At 37.2% G+C, this 5,203-nt stretch overlaps 1 pseudogene across 1 annotated transcript; it reads left to right on the top strand.

The window, feature by feature from the left end:
• The first annotated feature begins 1,899 nt into the window (after positions 1–1,899).
• Positions 1,900–4,667, top strand: LOC143552021 (uncharacterized; annotated as a pseudogene). Its single transcript, XR_013138579.1, has 3 exons — positions 1,900–2,276; positions 2,430–2,777; positions 4,280–4,667. The product of XR_013138579.1 is annotated as an uncharacterized LOC143552021 (transcript).
• Positions 4,668–5,203: the final 536 nt, after the last annotated feature.

Here is a 5,203-nt window from a genome sequence, read left to right as displayed (position 1 = left end):
CTGATGAAACAAAATTCCATGGAAAGCTCATGGGAAACCCAACACATCGAAGAACATTCGTTATTTGTTTATTTGTTTATTTATTTGATTTTATACAAAACAATTTATGATTTGATTTAATTATTCAATTATTCTATTATTTAGTTATGCAATAATAAATTTCTTACTTCCTAGATCACTTTTGAATCAAGATCTATTGATTCGATCTATTTATACACTCAATACATTAATATTCTCTTGATCGGATACAAATCCTTCATTCATCAAGACTCGGTTACCACGAGCCAATCAAAACAATATACACTCTATTATTAAATTGCTTTTCACCTATTCATCTTATCACATTATTATATTATCAAAATATCAAGTAATTTAAATAATATTATTGCACAATTTAATAATCAAATGTCTTTCTTATACTTATGGTATCATATACATAAACTATTAAACATGTTGCACAATTTAATAATCGAATGTATTTCTTATACGTCACTAAAATCATAGGCTATAAAGGAATAACCTGCTTGAACAATACTCAATAGTTTTACACCGACCAATAATCCGCCTTCTAACTGCTACCGCAATGGTCCTCAAAATTTGACCTGCAAAACAAAATAAGCAAGTTATTCTTAAACAACCATAATACACACAGAGACGAACATGAATTTACTATGAGTCAAAACCCTAACGACCTAACGGAAACCATCTTTGACTAAGAGCACATTCCCCACCAGACTAACGCCACATAGGATTACGAAACGTTTCATAACCGTGGCAACAACCGGTGACTACAGAACTTGGCCCGCCCAACCACTTCCACCACCACACCAACGCTACCAAGGGTTCTGAAATTGAACACGACAACAATAGATGAATGTAAAGGTGCGAAATCGATAGAGGGGGGCGTGAAATAGACGGCGAAATCATGTAATCGAAGAAAGCATAGTGAGAAAGAAGCCTTAAAAGTGGCATATTACGTGCAACTACACATCCTACCCACATTGCACGCGTACACCCCTTCAGCCAAAAACAAATATCTCCAAAGCATTTCATCAAACACCTAGCATGCATGCCAGAAAACCAAACCATTTCATCAGTGTTATACAATTTGACAACTAAATTTCATCACCGATGGACAACAACAAACTACGACCAGAGACGGAGAACCACAAACTTAGATGAAGAACAACAAATAAACATAATCATCCTAACACTAACCAAATGCAAAAACAAAGACCACCAACTATAGACATTTGGTTGAACAACTGGAATGCAAGACAACCATCGGAGTGCAACAAAAAAGAGACAAAGTATGAAAGACAACAAACACACCTACCTAAGGCGATCTCAGACCACGGACCCACTTCCGGCTGCATAAACCCGCGACACAAAAACACAATGTCAAACAACGTAGTAAGGAATCATAACCGCAAATAACTAAAATCCAGACATAAGCACACCATAGATTCGAAGAAGATGAAAACTATCAAAAATAAGTGTTTTAGTAGAAATTAATATGACGATGAAACAGTGGCCTAAATGGTGGAACGTGGGTTGTAAAAATAAGAGACACGTAGCAAGAACCAACAACACCTGGCAAGCCAATTAAAGGAAACAAGGTACAACAATACCAGCGAAAGTTACAACACTGAGAGCACAAAGTCAATTGTAATTGTTATATTATAAATTACTTTGTTTATAATTTAGTTATTATTGTGTTCATTATTATTAGAGTATAGACAATAACGATGCGGAAAGCTAGCAGACATATTATATAACAGAAATAATTAGTAAATTGTTGTCGCAGCCGCATTGCACGGTTTGATACCGGTCAATGAATAAGTAAAAGAAGGCGCACCGCAGGAAGTGTTTATCCTGCCTGCCTGTACTAGCATAGCAATGACATCAGCAAACAGTCTATCCGGTTTCACGATCAACAATCATCAGTGTCATTTCCCCACCGGCGAAACCGAAGGGCAAGCGTGGGCCCACTGGAAGAAAATAAAGCAGCCGAAGCTTATAGTGGCGCCGATGTACGACGGTTCCGAGCTGCCGTTCCGAATGCTTTGCCGGAAGTACGGCGCGGAAGCTGCCTACACCCCTATGCTTCACTCTCGCACCTTTGCCCAGAGTAGCAAGTTTCGGTCCAGAGAGTTTAGCACCTGTCAGGATGATCGGCCATTGTTTGTTCAGTTCTCTGGAAACCATCCAGATATCTTACCAGAAGCAGCATATCGAGTGGAATCCCTATGTGATTATGTTGACATTAATTTGGGGTAGTATAGTAAGCTTGCTTTTTTCTTATTACTAGAACTAGAATGTTTCAACTGATTTTTTTTTTTTTTTCAATCATGGATATACTACACAATTACACATACTGCATAATCATCAGTCTGGTTCAGTCGGTTTTAACAGTTTTATGTGTTCAGGTGCCCTCAACGAATTGCCCGGAGTGGAAACTATGGCGCCTTTCTTATGGACGATCTTCCACTCGTTAAATCTCTAGTCGAAAAACTAGCCAGTAACCTTACAGTCCCAGTATCTTGCAAAATCCGTTTATTTCCTCAACTGCAAGACACGATAAACTATGCCAGGCTACTAGAAGATGCCGGATGTTCACTCATAGCAGTTCACGGTCCGAACAAGGGACGGGAGAACCCGAGAAAGGGCTAACTGGGATGCCATTAAATCCGTCAAAAATGCGGTCAAAATCCCGGTTCTTGCTAACGGGAATATTCGTCACATGGAGGATGTCCAAAACTGCTTGATAACTACAGGTAGACGTGACAAACTTGACCCAAATAACCCAGTCGGCTGAGAGACTGATGGTTCGGTTATGAATTTTTGTTATAACTGAAATAACCGACTAGACTTGTAAATGGACCGAACGAACACATTTTCGTGTTTGTTTGTTTGTTTAATATTAACCGAACAGACGATCGAGGTCTTCTTGCTTGTGTTCGTTTTGCTAAGAAAATGGACGTGTTCGTTTATGTGGGCTCGTTAACCGTATAAACGAACGGTTAACGGACATAACTAAACATAGATGATTGAACTTAACTAAGCTCAAACCAATTTAAAGTAATTGTGAACAACAATGTATTGGGCTTGAAAAGCTACTAGAACCAAACTCCACTGTATTAGGCCTAAAAATTTTAACGAATGTATTAACGAAGGTAAATGAACAAACTTAAACCGACATAAACTAACGAACATAAATGAGCGTAAACAAACGAACGAGGCATGCGTTCATATTCGTCCATTTAACTAAATAAACAACTTTTGTTCATGTTATGTTTCGTTGTTTGTTTCTTAAACAAACGCACTTCCCACCAAACGGTTCAGTCCGTTTACAAGCATATGGTTCGATTATGGTTATGTGTATAAATAACCAAATTAACCAAACTGAACTGACATAAAACTCAACCCATGCATTTTTTAACTTTTAAAAATAATATTTTATAAGTCGTTAAAGTTTATCAATTCTTTAATAAATAAATTATACTCATCTATAATAACAAATAGATTGCTAGTAATCTGTTTAAACAAAATATAAATTGATATGGATTAATACACTCACATCCAAAGCCTGGTTAACCAACTTAACCAAACCATTTGTTTTTTAAAAACCTCTAAACCGAACCATTTGTACCCGAAACCAATCAGTTATAAAAATCGAAAACATCAGTTATAGGTTTGGTTCTAGCCCATAACCGAACCGACACATGTGGGCTTGTAAACAAACCAAATGGCCACTAAAGAGGCATGGTCGTGTTCGTTTAACTTTAACCGAAAAACAATTGAACACAAACACTTAAACAAAGATGTTTCTCCTTCGTGTTCCTTCATTAACAAAATGAACATGTTCATGCTCGTTTATGTTCATTCGTTAATAGTTAAACGAACAATTCACGAACATAAACAAACAAACGTATCTGGATATAACTTACCAAACACCAATTTAAAGTAAAGGTGTAAATTAATTTGTTAGGCCTAAATTTTAATATGACCAGACTAAATTGTAATGGGTGATATTTGAATCTCATAAAACTAAATTAATTTGTAATAAGCCTACAAAATCAAACGAATACATAAACAAATGAACTAAATCGAACGTAAACTAAAAAACATAAACAAATGAACCTAATAAACAAACGTTCACGAACATAATGACATATATCCATGCTGATTCTTTAACTAAATGAACAAACAGTTCTGTTCATGTTGATGTCCGTTCATTTATCATATGAACAAAAATAAACGAAACATGCAACTACAGGTGTTGAAGGGGTGATGTCAGCTGAGGCTCTGCTTGACAACCTGGCACTATTTGGTGGGTTCAGAACTGGTGAATGGGTTGAAGATGGTTTTGAAGACGGGAAACTGGACCGAGGAGACTTGGTGGTGGAGTACTTACAACTTTGTGAGAAGTACCCTGTTCGGTGGAAAATTATTATTGATCATATGTACGGGATGTTGAAGAAATGGTTTGAGACGCATCCTGATATTCGTGACGATTTCAATATTAAATGGAAGCCTAGTTTTGAGTATCTGTATAGTGTCGTTGATCGGCTTCGGGAGCGTGGGGTTAGGTTCCCGCTTTATGTGAGAAAGAGTTGATGGTGAGTGAAGTTAGTATTTTTAGTGATTACATAACCATATTCTTTGAATTTTGAATTATTCATAGTTTTGGTCCAAACTTAAATAAAAAAATTCTACAAGTGCATTACGCTTGTGTTGAAAATGTTTGCCCAGTTTCGCTGTGAATATACCGGTGATTGGCTCAAAAAAACTCGTTCAACTGTCTGTTTATTTGATATGCACATACTCGAGGAAGTCTATGTTGTGACCATCGCTCTACCACTTGCTTTTTATTATTATTATTTTTGACCAATCTCGTTAGTTCGGGTTTAGAAGCATCACAAATTCACAATTGCTTGATCCAGTTAGACGTGAAAAAAAAAACCGGTCCCGGTTCGTACTCGGTGGTCCTAATACTCGGTTTGGGTATTTATATACCCGAAATCCGTACCCGGTTCCACATATTATATCCTCAATCGGTTCGTACCCGGTTCCATTTTGGAACTGGTTCCGGTTCCTACCCGGAATAACCGGCCGTTGGAACCGGTTCCAACGGTAATATAGCCGTTGGAACCGGTTTTTGAGAGAAAAATAGCCGTTGTAACCGGTTCCAACGGTAATA

The sequence above is a fragment of the Bidens hawaiensis genome, unplaced genomic scaffold (genome assembly GCF_021521415.1).
Source record: "Bidens hawaiensis isolate Kalapana, Puna unplaced genomic scaffold, B.hawaiensis_p1.1 tig00016755_1, whole genome shotgun sequence".
Lineage (NCBI taxonomy): Eukaryota > Viridiplantae > Streptophyta > Magnoliopsida > Asterales > Asteraceae > Bidens > Bidens hawaiensis.
This window is presented reverse-complemented; position numbering and strand designations above follow the sequence as displayed.